Below are 18,497 nucleotides of genomic sequence, written 5' to 3'. Positions count from 1 at the left end.
TGGAAAAGTTTTAAACATGCTAAAAATCAGTGGCCTTCAGATCATGTCAGAACAGAAGGGAAATAAAAACAATACCTTTAGGCAGAACTGCCTTACAAAGCAATTAGAGCAGTACTGATTTTTTTTTTAATGTATCAGTGTGGCAAGTATCAGAGGGGTAGCCGTGTTAGTCTGGATCTGTAAAAAGCAATAGAGAGTCCTGTGGCACCTTGAAGACTAACAGATGTATTGGAGCCTAAGCTTTCGTGGGTGAATGCCCACTTTGTCAGACGCTCCAATACATCTGTTAGTCTTAAAGGTGCCACAGTGTGGCAAGGACAGTATTGACATCAGAATCACAATGATGTAGTAAGGAAAACTATTGAATGCAATCCCCACCAAAATGATCTTTTAAAGAAGAAATATTCCTTAGCATGGTATTTTTTCCACTAAAAACATTAAATCGCAAATCTCACCAAAATGCAATTGAAAAGATAGCTATATCATCCACACAGTTTCTTTGGCTTGATTGTAAGTATCTTGATGTCTTTGAACTTGCAAGCTTTATTGTTTTAATATTGTAACAAATCTGTGACTAGCTAGGAACTGTCCATTTGTTACTGTGCTGAATACCATGGCCACTCAGAACTTGGTTACAGGGAGGGTAATTAACCATTGGAATGAACAGTTTACTAAAGGTCATGGTGGACTCTCCATCATTGGCAATATTTAAATCAAGATTGGATGTTTTTCTTAAAAATATGTTCTAGGACTTATTTTGGGGCAGTTCTATAGCCTGCTATATACAGGAGGCCAGATCAGATGGTCAGATCAGATCACAAAGGTCCCTTCTGTAAATCTATGAAACTCCTGTCCCAAAAGCACAGCTCCCTTTCATCTAAAGAATATCAGTTTGCTGTTACCAGTATAGTGCCTATGACACAGCTGAGCAGTTCTGATTCCATCCAGTAGAGAGCAGTGATAAACATATACACAGAGTTGCTGATCTTTAAAACCCTTGAATTCCATTGATTTTTGTAACTCAGGTCTCTTTTTCCAGTACTGTCCATCTTTTATGCTGTATGCATGTCTTGTACTGCCTCTGCCGTTATGTAGGCTTATACAATCTAATAGCATGCATGTGGAATAGTAGGTTTATACTTATTTTGTTTCTTGTATTTATTACTGGTTGGCCCATAGCTTGCTCCACTTAATGAATTATCTGTCTTGTCCAAAATTCCTTTAAGGATAATGAGCCATATTCTGCTCTTTTACACCTCCAGTTAATGGAATAACTCGGGTGTAACTAAGAGCAGTATTTGGCCTATTCTGTATCTACTGTATGTTTTGCATATAGATTGTTTGTTTGAAAAGCATTAAAGTTAAGACTGCTTCTTTTGGGATGTGACACCTGAGTCCATTTTGTGGCCTGATCCTGCACTTGCTGAAGCCAGTGAACATCTTTACTGTGAAGTAATTGGGTGCAAATGTATAGGTGAAGAGACAAAAGCAGCTTAGGGTTTATAACCATCAAAGATGCAAAAGGCTAACGAATTAAAAACTCAAGGGTGAGGCAAGCCTCTGACTGTTTGACACCAGTTCATGTTCCATTAGTATGAGACAGAAGCAGGTAATTGACAGACTAGACCAGAAATAGGCAAACTACGGCCCGCGGGACCGTCCTGCTCGGCCTGAGCTCCCAGCCGGGGAGGCTAGCCCCTGGCCCCTCCCCCATTGTTCCCCTTCCCCCACAGCTACGCCGCCGCACGGGCAGTGCTCTGGGAAGCGGAGCTGTGCGCTCCTACCGAGCAGAGGGCAGCATGTCTGGCTCCGGCTGGCATGGCAGCCAGACATGCTGCTCTGCATGCTCTGCTCTGCATGGTAAGTGGTAAGTGGGCCGGAGGGTTATATAAGGGGGGTTGGGAGGGCAATCAGGGGACAGGGAGCAGGAGGCAGTTGAATGGAGCAGAGGTTCTGCAGGGGGTGGTGGTCAAGCGAAGGGGGGGTTGGATAGGCGTGGGGTCCCGGGGGGCCTGTCAGGGGGCAGGGGTGTGGATGGGGTCGGGGCAGTCAGGGGACTGGGAGCAGGGGGGTGGAGCCCCGGGGGGCAGTTAGGGGACAAGGAGTGGGGGGGGGTTGGATGGTCGGGCGTTCTGAAGGGGGCAGTCAGGGGGCGGGAAGTGGGAGGAGGCGGATAGGGGGTGGGGGCCAGGCTGTTTGGGGAGGCAAAGCCTTCCCTATGGGCCCTCCATCCAGTTTTGCAACCCCAATGTGGCCCTCGGGCCAAAAAGTTTGCCCACCCCTGGAGTAGACTATAGAATTGTCTTTGAGCAGGTCTCTAGCAGCATCTCTGCTTTGTTGATTTTTTTCATTTTTCTGTTGAAAGACAAACAGGGTTCTGGTTAGACACATCATACAACTCAGGGAAACGAGAAACTTGGGGATCTTGAAAAGACTGTAAAGATATTATCTGCTCACAAACTATTTTACTCTGTATATGAATGGAACATACCCATAAACATTTCTAAATTTAACTGTGTCTGATAGTATTATGCGTGGACAGAAAATGTAATAAATTTATGAGAAAATTTCCAATACTACTGTTTACACTATTTGGGGAGGGATGGGAATTAGAAACATTTCTAATGTGTTGCTTTTATTCCCAAGATAAAATATAACTATTGCTCAGATTCATTACTTAGCATAAATAACTTCTTGCAAGTAAAGTTTGAGCCTGAGTCTCATTACACTAAAACCACTTTACATTGCCAGAATGTGGTAAAGTGGCCTCAGTGCAAATAAGAATAAGGCCTGGTCTACACATAATTTTTATCCCATTATAACTATTTCAGTTAGGATGTGATTCTTTTCAGTGAAATTGTTATACTGGTAAACCCCTTAGTGTGGGCACAGTTATAATAAAGGTTCCTTTTACTGGCATGGCTATTTCCATTCCTTTACAGAAATAGCTCTACCAATAGAAAGCATATTTATACCAATATCACTGAATCCGCATGGGGGGTGGGTGGGATTGTATCGCTTCAACTGTACCAATATAGTTACATTTTTGTGTGTAGACAAGGCCCCGAGACCCTTACTTTTGAATCTCAGATGTCAGGAATGATGGTTGTAATGAAAAAGAAGTACATTTCCTTCTCTCTATTATACAATTCAGCACCTTGCGCCAGCAAGGTGCTGAGCACGCTGGCCCTGATCAGCAAAACACAGGCACCTGCACTTTTATTAACTACAAGAGCAGCCAGCTCAGCCTGAGTCTGGTCAGACTTTTGGAACCATTTAAGTTCTCTCTGGGCATGTTCAGATGTTTAACATGTACAATAGCATAGTCACTCCCCCGCTAACATTATACTATCTCATTTGCTTAGTTGCTCCCACACTAGTAGCTTTTGATACCTATCCTTACAAAAACTCCATCAAAGTCAAAGAAGCTACACTGATTGACACTAGGTGACAATCTGGCATTAATAATAGGGTTGTGTCCTTTGAGTAGATACTGGAACACCATTGTTTCAAGGGAAATAGGAACTGCCAGACTGGATGAGACCAATGGTTCCTGAGGTAGTCCAAGTATCCTGTAACCAAACGCGGCTAGTACCAGATGCTTCAGAAAAGGTGCAACTCACCCTCCACCCCGCCCCGCCCCCGATGTGGATGACTAAGGAATAGCTTGCCCATTGGGAGAGTTACTGCCTAGACCAGGACAGGTAGGCTTCTAAATTGATACAGCATTCCCCAGGTAAAATCTAGTGGAGAGAAGGCACAGGTAGTTTTTACTTCAGTGTAGCTCATTGAGGCCAGACCTAGGAGCACAGTATAAGGTTAATGAGTTAATAAGTACCTGTGCCATGTCTAGGATTTTACATCAGGATAATTATCTCAAACTAACTCTCAATGTAAAAAAGCCACCATCTTTTTGCAGTGAAGACAAAGCCTTAGTTGTTGGCTTATGTCCTGAAGCATGAGATAAGAAAACTGAACAGAATTCTAAAGAAGAACTTATTTCAAATACCATTAGAAAGGAAAGTAGCTTAAAATTCTTTAAAAAACCAAAGCAGCATCACATAATAATTTTCCAAACAGCAAATGCAGCTGTATCTCCAAAAGCCTGCCTAGCCATGGAGTTAGTGAAAAAGAAGTGTATTGTTGAGTGGCAGAGTATAACATACAGCGGTTTGGGGGGAGGGATAGCTCAGTGGTTTGAGCATTGGCCTACTAAATCCAGGGTTGTAAGTTCCATCCTTGAGGGGGCCATTTAGGGAACTGCGGTAAAAATCTGTTTGGGGAATTGGTCCTGCTTTGAGCATGGGGTTGGACTAGATAATCTCCTGAGGTCCCTTCCAACCCTGATATTCTATGACACAGCAGACAGCAATCTCAGGCTTGATCTACACACTCTAATTGACATAGCTATACCAGCAAAACATTAGTAAAGCTCCTTGCCTATGGTTAATCCACAGGCAGAGTAGGAGGATCCCACTGCATCTGCCCAGTGGGAAGCAAACTTTGCCATTCCAAATGGAAACATTTCTAGGAAACGCAGTGAGTTGAAATTTGCTGCATTTTAACTCCCCTATCTGAGAAGAACCCACATAGGGAGCAATTTGCCCATTAGACTGAAGGTTCATTCATTAAATGATACAGCATTTAAATTCTTTTCTAGCTCTACAGTGTCTATCATAGTTTCACAAATAATGAGGAAAAATTTGCCTGCATTTTATTCCTCAGTCGCAGGTTAAATTGGTGATGAAATAGGTCCCAAGCACTTTACTGGAAAGCTTCATTGATTTTATGCATGTACCTTTCATGAAGTCAAGCACGGGACAGAAAAACATGTCCTATTGTATTGTGGCCAAAAGTATTCCATAAGAATAGTACTTAAATATCAAATTGCATAAATAGGCATTCAGAAATAATATGACAGTGGTTTATGTGTCAAATGGACTTGGGAGTGTAGTTGCTTTCCAACATACTGTGACTGTAAACACAATCAAAAGAAGCAAAATCTCAACAGTAAAGTTGATGCTGCTGAGTTTACACCAGGATTTGGCTGCAATATAGCTTTGCAACACAAAGTAGTTAGTGCTCGAATAAAAATGAACATTTTCATTTTAACAAATTTCTGTTTGTTAATGATGTTTATTACAGTAGTGCCTAAAGGCTAACCAGGAATGCAGCCCCGTTGTTCTAGGCACTGTGCAGACAGTCCCTGTCCGGATGAGCTTACAATCTAAATAGACAAGACAGACGGGGTGAGGCAAGGGGTGTAACACACAAGCATAGTGAACAATATGGTGGTAGCAAATATCATGGGTAGTGCCACAATTTTGGGGGGAGGGGGATTGTTAGGGGATCAGGGAAGGAGGTTGAGGGAGACAGGGCAGGGGAAAAGAGAATGAATCTGAGGTGAAGATACTGTCGGGGCGGGAGGGCTGGAGCAAACAGCCAATCTGCCCAGGGCACAGAAAGTCCAGTCAAAACTGAAGAAAGTTCTAAGTGTCCAAATGTCCCTACTCTGACTGCTTCTGCACCTACCTGCTGGAGTCTCTGGCTGGTTTCCGTCTGTTGTTTTCCCCCAAGTCAAGTTGAGAGGGTGTGGGGGTGGGCAGACACCACCTGGGATCCTAATACACTCAGAGGGTGGTTGCCTCTGCACAGTCCTGGGTCTACCAGGAGGGGTGGCTCTGGCTGGTCCCCATTAGTATAATTCTTTTTTTCCTATTGGAGAAACAGAATCACAAATAGAACCTTACGGGTTAAGAGCTTTATTTACTTCCAAATTATCTATCTTAGGTATCTCTATGACTACATTACTAGAGTGTCTGAGCCCCTCACAATCTTCAGTGTATTTATTCTCACTGCCATGGGAGGTAGGGCAGTGCTATTAGCCCCATTTTACAGATCATAGAATCATAGACGATTAGGGTTGGAAGAGACCTCAGGAGGTCATCTAGTCCAACCCTCTGCTCAAAGCAGGACCAACCCCAACTAAATCATCCCAGCCAGGGCTTTGTCAAGCTGGGCCTTAAAAACCTCGAAGGATGGAGATTCCACCACCTCCCTAGGTAACCCATTCCAGTGCTTCACCACCCTCTTAGTGAAATAGTTTTTCCTAATATCCACCCTAGACCTCTTCCACTGCAACTTGAGACTATTGCTCCTTGTTCTGTCATCTGCTACCACCTAGAACAGCCTAGCTCCATCCTCTTTGGAACCCCCCTTCAGGTAGTTGAAGGCTGCTATCAATGGGGAACTGAGCCACAGAAAAAACAAGTGATTTGCCCCAGGTCATGGGGAAAGTCTGTGGCAGAGCTGAGAACTGAACCTGGATCTTGCAAGTGCCAGGCTAGTGGCCTAACCACTGGACCAGCCTTTCTTTTTACTAAGGCTGCTCAGACGTATTCAAAAACAAAACAAAGTGCTGATAAACATTAAACCCTTGACTGTTTCCATGTGTGTGGGGCCAGATATTCGAGAGAGATCAAAGTCAGATTTCCAAATACTCACAACCCACACCCTCTGTCAGATTTTCTCCCATTTAGGCACCTGAATAAGGATCAGATTTTCACAAGTGCTTACCACCCAACATGCTGTGCTGCTTTGAAACCTGGCCACTTATTTAGGTGTCGAAACAGGAACAGAGCGCTGCTGGGAGCCTGGTGCTAAGTCCTTAAGGGCTATCCTGCTTCTGCTGGAATGTTCTTGCCTCTGGTCATACCATCTCAGGCTACAATGGTGCCAGCTTTTAAAGAGTTGGGCATTTCTGACCTTACCTCTAAGCCACAATTCTCCCCCTGCTTCCTTCTAAGGAGTAATATGTTACTTCTGGCTTATACCAGGCATATATTTCCATACATTTCCCCTTGCTCATCCAGGCTGACTCAGCTACTCTGCATTGAATTTGGGAAGGTGATATGGAGCCCCACTCTCCCCATTCTGACCACCTGTTCCAGAGAGGAAGTAAGTGGGTCTGTAGCCCTGTTCACTCAAGCATATCTGGACCCAAGGTAGTGTGTAAGGGAGGTTCTTATTCCCTTTTATTCAACTGCGCAGGCGTACAGCCCAAGTCACAGTGTAGCCCTATGTAAAGGCTGAAGTACACCAATAAAAGATTTTATTAAATAATTTGATACAGGCAATTTATTTTCTTTATTATGGAAGAACTTCTCTGTGCTGCCATGCTCCATTAAGATCATCACAGTGAACATTACATTAGCATATCAGGTTCTAAGTAGGTGTAAACAAAGGAGAATTTTTTCATTCTGTGGCGAGAGAGACTGGATGAAGCAGCTGTTGAGAACAGTCCTTTATTTGCAAAGATGAAAGCAGCTAGTTTTACTGAACTGCTAACTCCTTGCTTTAATGAAGAAGCCCAGACAGCATAGGTTATTCTGATTAAGCAATCTATTTCTTTAAAGGGATTTTATCAGTCTCTGTGGGCCTTTGCCCTGACAGTGTGTTCTCTGGGATTCCATCCAGCTCCCAATGAAGTCAATGAGAGTTTTGTGGGATCTGGTCATTGCTGGGAGGTAGAGTGTTGTACATTCTAGGCCAATGGCTTTCCCACAGGGGTCCATGGACCTCTGGAGATCCACAAATTCGGTCTAAGATTTCCAAAGGGGTTCGCACCTCCATCTGAAATTTTTTAGGGTCCACAAATGAAAAAAGGTTAAAAATCACTGTTCTAGGGGGAGATTCTGCCCTTTGGCTGCAAAGTAAAACCAGATCATTAAAACAAGTTCATAAAAACAATGAGGAGTCTGGTGGCACCTTAAAGACTAACAGATTTATTTGGGAATAAGCTTTCATGGATAAAAAACCCACTTCTTCAGCTGCATGGAGTGAAAATTACAGATACAGGCATAAATATATATTGACAGATGAAGAGAAGTTACCTTACAAGTGGAGAACCAAGGTTGAAGGCTAGTTCAGTCAGGCTGGATGTGGTCCACTCCCAATAATTGATGAGGAGGTGTCAATACCAAGAGAACAAGTTCATGTATTTCTGCATGCACTCAGGACAGCATAACTTATCACTTACACATCTACTGATGTCTTGATAGGTACTTATATATCTGAAGGCCTCATAATCATTAATAGATTTTATTCTCACACCACCTTTGTGAGGTAGGGAAGTATTACCCCATTTTTATGAGAGGCAATCTAAGGCACTGGCAGATTAAGTGGCTTGCACTGGAAATATGTGGCTGAGGCAGAGATTGAACCTAGGTCTCTTGACTCCCAAAGATGTGCTCTTGCATTTACTGCATGTATCACTGGCAGCTCCCATTGTATATATATAAATGAAGTGACACGTGCAGTCAGTATTTGTGTGGTCATACAAATGCTTATGCATCTATGTACCCAAGCAAGGGCACACTAGGTGTCCTAGGTATCCAAACATACATTAGGCAGGTGCAATTGCAGGAGCTCATACTTCTTTGGAACATCTGGCCTGACATATATTATTTGCCCTCATTTCTCATATCGTAAACATACTGTTGCAATCAGAGATTACACAGTAATAGCCCAGCAGAAGTATAAACAGTACCTAATATGTATTGGAACATTTTGAAGTTAAGGTTACATCTTTCATGGGATGTAGCATCATTGTCTTTCAGTGATGTTAGGCATTTTTTGAATGTGTCATTTCTCTTAGATGTGTCCAACATACAATGATCTATTAGAGGGCAGTGGTGTACACATACCACTTCACCCACCTATTCACACTTGGCCTGTACCAGAGTTAAGTCAGAGTTCATTCTCAAACCCCACACAGAAAATATAGAGTTCACGGTAATTATCTCTTTGGCCAGCTGCTCTACACACTGGAAAACAACTCATGAGAGCTGAGGAGAAACCAAGGATGGTCTGGATCCAGGTCCCATCTGATCTCAACTCCCAGTACTTGCATGACAAGTGTTTGTTGGATGAATGGTTATGGCTTGGCCATCTCTGTCTCAAAATCAAGTGGTAGTTTACATTTTTCAGACCCTTGTTGGTCACTTGTTCTGGTTAGAAAAAACAAACTAAAGGGTGTCGTGGATCCAGATCACTCTTCTATCTCAACCTTCAAAGTTTAATGTGTGTGAATGAGATGAGAGCGGATAACTGGTTTCTGTTTTAGCCCATCACTCCAAATAAAACAAAAACGGGCTTCTATTATTTGAGCTATGGGGAATCTATGTTAGCTGGCATCATGGCTTCTTTGTGTAGGCCAACAATTACAGGGTGATAAAATGACCAAGATCTTTGGGCAAGTCTGTTTCACTGCAGTAGGGAGCAGGGGATACATACACCCCAACCAGTAACACAGCATTTCTTTGAACTACTATAGCTCTTTCTGGCTGAGGCTCACAACAGATTCAGCAGAGTTCAGTTCAACAGATGGGTGCTGCAGACACACAGGAAAGATATTGCCAGGAGAGGTATAAAGTTTCATCACTGCGTCCATTCTATCCTATGAGGCATCAGCTACATTGCCATCCTACATATAGCAGAAAAGGAACACTGCACTTAAGAGCATTCAGTCTCTCAAGACTTTTTAAAGAAGCTTCCAGAAGCCATATTTTATACCATATGTTTCCTTTTATTATCTGGCTCTTTTTCTTCGTGTGACCAAAACAGAGAAAGTGAATCTGAAGTCTCACAACCCCCAAATGAAGAAAATGCTTTAAATAAAGTTTGCTTAGTACGAAGAGCGAATGACATTTGGACGTGTATTTTCTGAACTACCCATTTCCCAGTACAGAATCTGAGCTGCTGACCATAAGCCAGATGGTGCAAATCAGTGCAGTTCCATCAAAGTCAATGGAACCATGACAATTAACACCAGCTGAGGATCTGGCCCTATATGTTCATATATCTTGGGATTTCACTTACATCCAAATTGGAAGAGAGGCTCATTCCAGGCTTTGGATCTGATTCAGCACCAAAACAATAATTGCACTTTTGAGCTGAGGATTTGAAATCAAAACTCACCCATGCAAAATTCGGGGGGGGGGGGGGGGGGGAGGTTCAGATTCCAGGTTCCATATTGGTCTCTCTTTAGGTTCCAGAATATCCAAAGCAATTGCTAGTCACATATTTCTTTTTAAAAGAACCATTTTATTTTTACTAACTCCCCACCCCCAAGCCCCTTTTGAGGCCTCAGGTATGGTTCGATTCCCATACCCTCAAAGGACTCAATGTCCTAAGAGACCCTTCCATTGATTGTGTCACTGATCTCCTAGCTAGCAGTTACAGATGAAGAACTAAGGACTGAATGGGCCATGTGGGCTGAATTCCTCCCCTGCCCTATAGCTGATCCCTCTAGGCTAGTTTGCAAGCACAACACCTACAAGCAACTTGCCTTCCTGCTCTCATTTGTGACTGAGATAGAGGACTTCAGTCTCTGGCATTTTTCATCAGATTAAACCAGCATTTGTCTTTGAATAATTCCTCCCCTGGAAGATAAAAAAAAAAGACCATCCTCCTAGTGATTTTTCTATCATATCGCCCTGTATCTCAAACTGCTCACATGATGAAATTGATTAACACGTATTCTGAGAATACATTGATTTGTTTTTTGCAGAAGTCCAGATAACATAGTTTTATGAAGAAATCCCAGCAAGCTTAGTATGGGGTATGTTGCCAGGCCCCATTTGTTTATTGGGGGTCCAACTTCCCCATCTGGCATTTTTTAGTTTTTATTAACTAAAAACTAGGTTGGGTTAAACCTTGTTGAAGTTGGCGGGTGTAGCAGCTGCCTTTCATTCAGGACAATATCAAAAGCAATCGAGCACCTTTATAGAATAGAGAGCTGAAACTAAAGCAGCCTCCACCCAAAACACAAGGCACATACAAGGCATCTATGGGCAGAGGGGTTTTTCTAGGTGGTGGAGGTATGTTTGTCTATATGTATGCGAGAAGTGGAAGAAACAGCAGAGAAGCGGAGAGAGAAACAGTAGAAAGCCAAGGACACAAGCAGAATGTGGCCCTGAGACAAAGTCTAGAGAGAAGGCTTTTTGGGCTGAGTGCTGCCTGAAAGGGGCTCAGAACGGTGAGCAAAGACAATGTCTCTTGCTGACTGATTCCTGCTGTATGCATGGAAACATAACTTTATACATTGTTTGTAAATAAACAGAATTGCATTAAAGGAACACCTGGCTCCATCATAAATGTCTCCTCTTAACTAAAACAACCCACCAGATTCCAAAGTTTGGCTAAGGAGTAACATTAATATAGTGCCACAGAGGTACATTTCACAGTGCAGCGCAAAGGATAAAAACTTCTAGAAGAAATCAGAAATCACTTCTTTGACCTAGCAGCCCCACAAGTGCTAACTGGGGAAGGGAGAAGCACAGAACATTGTTAACCTTAATACATTTCTAAGACACTCACATGCTACCATAATGAGAGTAGTATAAATACCTAGCTAGCCAGATAGATTTATTCAGAGGACAAGTACAGCATAGGCAACAGCAGTGTAAGCTTCACTACAGTATCCTGCCAAGTGCCTCAGTCCTACCTTCGTGGGGCCACCTGAAGGGAGAGAGAACTTAGCTTGGGGAAGTGAGGAAATAGATTGACAGAGCGAGATGGGTACCCAGAAGTCACCTGCTACAGGATAGGCTCAACAAGGAAAATAACAGAACACCATTGGCCATCACGTACAGCCCCCAGCTAAAACCTCTCCAGAACATCATCAACGATCTACAACCTATCCTGGAAAATGATCCCTCACTCTCACAGACCTTGGGAGGCAGGCCAGTCCTCGCTTACAGACAGCCCCCCAACCTGAAGCAAATACTCACCAGCAACTACACACCACACCACAGAAACACTAACCCAGGAACCAATCCTGCAACAAACCCCGTTGCCAACTCTGTCCGCATATCTATTCAAGGGACACCATCATAAGACCTAACCACATCAGCCACACCATCAATGGCTTGTTTACTTGCACATCTACCAATGTGATATATGCCATCATGTGCCAGCAATGCTCCTCTGCCATGTACATTGGCCAAACCGGACAGTCACTACACAAAAGAATAAATAGACACAAATCAGACGTCAAGAATTATAACATTAAAAAACCAGTAGGAGAACACTTCATTCTCCTTGGACACTCAATAACAGACTTAAAAGTGGCAATTCTTCAACAACAAAACTTCAAAAACAGACTTCAACGAAAAACTGCAGAATGAAATTAATTTGCAAACTGGACACCCTCAAATTAGGCCTGAATAAAGACTGGGAGTGGCTGGGTCACTACAAAAGTAATTTTCCCTCTCTTGATATTCACCCCTTCTTGTCAACTGTTGAGAAGAGACCACTTCCATCTTAATTGAATTGGCCTTGTTAGCACTGACCCCCCACTTGGTAAGACAACTCCCATCTTTTCATGTGCTGTAATATTTATACTGCTTACTGTATTTTTCACTCCATGCATCTGATGAAGTGGGTTTTAGCCCATGAAAGCTTATGCCCAAATAAATTTCTTAGTCTCTAAGGTGCCACAAGGACTCCTTGTTGTTTTTGCTGATACAGACTAACGCGGCTACCCCTCTGAAACCTATTATTTAGACTGTGAGCTCTTTGCAGGAGGGTCTGTCTTTCATTGTGTGTGTGTGTGTACAGCACCCAGCACAATGGGTCCCCAATTTCAGGTGGAGTCTTTAGGCACTGCCATAACACAAATAATAATAAATAATGTACAGTATTGACAGGCTGGGAGTCAAATGATCAGGTGACCTGGCCTGTCTGATTTTAAAAAGAAAAATTGGTACTGGGGATAAATTAGCCCAAACCTAACTTCCTAGGTATGGCTTGAATGCTGCCTCATTAGCATTCACCACCATTGCAAGTGTAAAAGAAAAAAAAAAACCCCTCAGCAATGGGAAGAGGAGACAAGACAAAGAGAAGAGAGAGGACAAGATGTCACTCCTGTTTCTTTTTCTCACATGTATATTGATTTTCACATTGTTAGAATGTTGTACATCAAAATGAAAGTGTTACACAGGCTCAGAGGAGTCCAAAGCAATCAATCATTCATGCTGCTTTTTGCTATACAGACTCATTCACACAAGCTGTCTAGTCCTCTGAATTATCCCTCACTCAGGAGGAGGGGAATAGAATCTAATACAGTACTTTAACCATTTGCTGCAGCTAGTACACCAAAATCCCTAAAGCACATAATGAAAGTAAAATTAACACCTTGACCTTAATATGGAGAACTACTAAAGAGAGCAAAAGGCATCCTGCAAAATCCAAATTCTCTATGAAAATTAATTAAGCAGTATTCAAGTCAGCCACTGGTTCAAATCCATCTCAAACTGGTAGCAGCTGAATATTGTTACCATTCAGTGATTGTAGGGTCACCTATGTGAAATTAGCTGTGTTATGGCAGGTGTCACCAGGTGGCAGTGCTACATGTAGTCTAATTATTTTTTTTACTTAGTGTGTTAACAAATTTCAGCCTTGGGAAGACATGCTGTGTGGTGCTAGTTTTGTTTACGCAAAGTTCTGGGTAGAGGGAACTATGTGAGCAGAAGGGGAGTTTGCTCTTTGTCATGGCCTCAGATTGGAGTCAGTTCTTGAGGCACAGTTGCTTTCTGGGAACTGAGCAAGGGTGTTAGGCTGAGATTCCTGAAGGAAGGGATTCCACAGTGTGCTGGTTGACCACCTCTGTTCCAGGACTGCTGTATATGTATAAATACAACAAATTACACATACCTAGATGCCACCCTACTGATTTCTTCTCCACCATAAATACCTGCAAGGTTCCAGACATCTGTTGCTACTCAGAGAGCAGCAACAGCTGGTTGCCCCAGGCAATGATATAGCAGACAGATATTCAGTCACCCAAGCTACACCTGGCACCTTTGCTTGGCAAAATCAATAGAAAGGCCGTAGATTTGAAAAAATGCATATCTGACTTCTACCTTCTCACCCTAGAATGTGTGGGCTTGATTCTGATCTCAATCAGACCAGTGTAAATCAGGAGTAACTTTGTTAGCGTTAATGGATTTACACTGGTGTAAGTGAGATCAGAATCAAGTCCAATCTCTCCAGTCCAGGGTTGGGGCACGCTGGAGAAGCAGTATGAAGTCATTTGCACTGTCACTGCCCATGCTGTACTTACTCTGGAGGTCTCCAATGTGATCATCCCATCTTTGCTTTCAAAAGGATTAAATTCATTTACTTCTTACTTCAAGGGTTGGGAGGAGGGGAACAAAGAACTCAGAACTACATGATGAACTATGTATAACTAACCCCTAATAAAAACTATATATTGAATAGATAGCCACTGAAGGCAGTGCAAACTACACGCTGAGCCAGAGCCCACAGTTTGAAGCACAGATCTTTAGCACCAAGATGAAGCATTGTAGTATATGTACAACCAACTGGTGATCTCAGACATGGTTCAGCTCACAAATCCAGGTTTGCTTCCTGTCTCCCTCTCTCTCTGTGTGTTAGCCTCAATGCACTCTGGTAACCATTTAGCATGCATTGTACCCCAGAGAGTATTTATCTTTTGTAAACTGTAAACACAACTTTGAATTCAACAACACTAGCTTTAATTTAGAGGCACGCTGCCAGTAGAGGGTATTATCCACCACTAATATTGGAATATGCAATGTTGGTTAGTCATTTAATTTGCGAATTTAGTGACTGGCTCTCAAACATTCAGTGGACAGAAAATGGAGCTAAATTTAACACATAAATCATTCATTCTGAATGATTTGCTCAGCTCTATTCACATATTAATCCCCACAACACCCTTGTGAGGTATTTTGTTGTTAGTCCAATTTTACCAGTGGAGAATAACAGCTCCCATATGAAAGAAAGTGAGGAAGAAATGCTAGTGAAATTGCCAGGAAGCCACATTCACAAAGTACACTGAACAGACTGGACTGGGTATTAACTTTATACTAATGCTAATATGCACTGTAAATAAAGGCATTGATTTTCCCGAGTGCCAAGACATCAATGTTAATACGAAGTCTAATAATCAATATAAATAAACAAACTAACAAATAGCACATTCGCCTAAATAACAGTAGATCGCAAGCTATAGCTACAGCTTTGCATTTGAAAGTAACTAGTGGAACTTCGGATTTTTTTCTATCTTACCCAGCCAAGAATCTGTAGATTGTCAGAGGATGGGTGCCAAGAGTAGGGGCTTAAGGGATCATTTCAACTTATTGTATAGCTCTGAAGAGCTGGGCTTTTCAAGGGGTCTCTGATGAGATTGTGCTCATCCCTATGAGTATTCAGGGAAAATGTCCAGGCCTTCCCTTCTCTATTTACATCTGGTTCATATCTACAGGGAGCACAGTGAATGGTATCTGCACCAGCTCTCTAAATGTAGGTGAATATTAAAGTATCTGGAGTCCACACAAAATTTCAAAACCAAATTTGTTTGTAGAACAGATCCAGAAAAAACTGCCAGATTCAAGTAGGAATCAATGACACTGTGCAGATTCATCACATCCACGGAATAAAGAAAGCTATCCAAGCTTTGCTCAGACCTCAGGAAAAGACCTCCATTTGAGTTCTGGGAGGGGATGTTTGAGTTGGGGGCCTTTTTTTAAAATCTGAGATGGTTTACCCTCAGACCACATTCCTATGCCCAAATATGAACATGGACATTCAGTCGACCAAGAAACAGTTTATGGGTCTGATCTTGCCAGGTGCTGAGTACCCTCAGCTTCTGTTGAGTTCCCAATTCCGGCCTCTTCTCAGCTTAGGGTGCTCAGCACCTCTCCGTAGACACTCAGCACCTTGCAGTATTAAGACCCGTTTTACCAGTGAATAGCAATTTCAGAATTAACTCCCATACATGTATCAGCTGCACTTTTAAACCCTAGCTCTGACAAAGGGATCAGGCAGAGCTATGAAAGTGGTGAGGGGGAAATGACCTGCACCGAGCCCAATGTACAAAAAGGAAAGAAAAATACTGGGGGGATAGAGGTGTTGTGCTTGGATTAAAGATTCCAAAACACTCATGTGTGGTTTGTGTCTGCACAGCGTTCAAAGAGAAAGTTGAGCGTTTGATGGAAAATCTGCCATATTTCCCCATTTTTCCAATCTCAGTCCTCAATGAGATGCAATTCCCTACTGGAAAGAAACATCTCTGTCCCCTTTGTAGCAGCATCACTGTTGATGTAACATCAGGGTTGTTAATTAATTTACCTTCTCCCTTTGTAGGCTGAGTACCTGGGGCAGCTAGGAGGGATGTGTGTGTATTCTAGGACTGGCATAACACTTTACAAACATCAACTTCCTGATTGTGCTACAGGCCTTTAAATTGTTGTTATTTGTGACTATCCCCACTTCACCAAGGAAACAGTCACAGAATGGTTAGGGCCTACATTTTCAGATGTGAGTTGTATAAAGGTAAGTACCTAAATCCATGCCTCTGAATTAGATGCCTAGCTCTGGGCACCCAAGTTTGAAAATTTTGGCCCATGTGACTTGACCATGGCCACAAAGGAAGACAGTGTCAGAGCTGGGAACGGTCTCTCAGGCTACTAAATTGTGCTGACTCTCACAAAAGGAGCTTCCTCGTCTTGTGACCAGAGATCATGGAGCACACTGGCTGAAAGACAGAGGTAGTGGCTGAGTGCAGTCAGACTGCTGGCAGAAAGTTTGTAGCAGACTCAGGCCTTGTCTACTCTACAGGGGAAAATTGATCTAAGCTATACAGTTTGTGTTACATGAATAGCATAACTCAAGGTGACGTAGCTTAGATCTACTTACCGCAGGGTCCACACTACACTATGTCGACAGGAGACGCTCTCCCATTGACTTCCCTTACTCTTCTTATTCCGGTGGAGTACAGGAGTCAACGGGAGAGCGATTTGCAGTCGATTTAGCGGGTCTTACTAGACTAGACCCGTTAAATCGACCGCTGATGCATCGATCGCCACACGTCGATCCCCTGGTAAGTGTAGACAAGGCTTCAGTGTCTACTGCAGTAACTACTCCTACTGCTCTGAACTTTATTTTGTGTCCTGTCAAAAATCAAGTGATTTAAGACTATTAAATATATATGATTATTCCCGCTTCACACAAGAAAAAAGGCCCAGGGAAAAGCCCACTGGAGAGGCCTGGTAAAACAGCATTGGTTGAAATAGCCTATTAGAGATGGAACTGGATCGAAACACCTCCCTGGCCTTTGTCAGAGGTTCAAAAGCCAGATCTGAATTTTCCTTCTCAGGGCTATTTCCATGGCCCTTACACAGTGGCATGTTAATGTACTTTGTAGTCTGGATATTGTTTAAATTTTACAAGTGCAACTGTATCTATTCACAGAGTATTTATGACTTCAGCGGTTAGTGCTGATGAAATGCCAGCCTTTCCGTTCCAGTTATATGATGATGTATTAGAAATATGCTGACAGCTGCACTTTTGTGATTGATCTGTTTGGACACCATCCTTTCTTCCCTCAATTCAGAGGAGAATGAGAGTATTTACAAGGAAATATTTTCTTGTGTTCGATCCAGATTCTGTAGCAAAAAAGAAAATTGTAAAGTAATTGAATTCAGGCCTATCCTGGCTTAAAAGAATCACATGTTAAAATATTGATCCAGAACTGATGGGTAATTTAGGTGATGCTGGCTCATGTTCACTCCCCATGACCCGTCTTAGCTAGGACTGTACAAAATCATGTACTTAATTTCTGGATGCACTACGCTACTGTATAGTCTATGGAATAGATGACTTTCAATTTGGAAGCAAATAGGATCTGCCTCAACGGGTCTCACAGAAGAGAGTTCTGTGGTCTGCCTTTGATTAACTGCTCTGTCCAAGCCGTCTCTGGCCCCTGGAATCTGCTTTAATCTCTCCCTGGTGTGTTGAGTGGGTTTCTTTGTGAACAGTCTATCAGGCAGACACAATGCTGTTTTGTAGAGAAGTTAGTGATTTTAGACGGAGTTTATAAATGCAACTGTAACTTATCATGGAGGGCAGGCGTTCTCTGAAACAATTGCCCTTTAAAATTCCCCCGGTTTGGAGTATTCATTTCACAGAAACTCAGTGGCATTCACCGTGTTTTGAAGGCCAAGATGATTTAAAAGGGGTTCTTACTAGAGCTGGTTGGGTATTTGCCAGTAAAATGATTTTTGATTAGTAAATGCAGATTCATCTAAAACTAAATGTTTCGCTGAAACTTTTTGGTTTCAATGAACTTTTGCCCTGGCTTTCTGATAGGTCACCTGGTGGGTGGCTGGACTGCCCAGGATTCCAGGGGCTGTAGCTGTGGGGCAGCCCCACCATGTGGATTGTCCTAGGGATGGAGATCCCAGGGTTTCCAGGGTCCCTGCTGCAGGGACCCTAGAAGCCCAGACACTAGGCTCTTAGCTTTTCAGCAGGAAGCAGGGGTGCTGGAACAATTTTTATGGTGGAGGGTGCTGAGAGGCATTGCACCAAGCTGTAAACCGGGTATATAATGGAATCCACTTCAAGCCAGGAGGTGCTGCAGCACCCCCAGCACCCATAGTTCCAGCACC

This window comes from Terrapene carolina, unplaced genomic scaffold (genome assembly GCF_002925995.2).
Source record: "Terrapene carolina triunguis isolate 2854851 unplaced genomic scaffold, T_m_triunguis-2.0 Scaffold88, whole genome shotgun sequence".
Lineage (NCBI taxonomy): Eukaryota > Metazoa > Chordata > Testudines > Emydidae > Terrapene > Terrapene triunguis.
Note: the sequence above shows the minus strand (reverse complement) of the source record.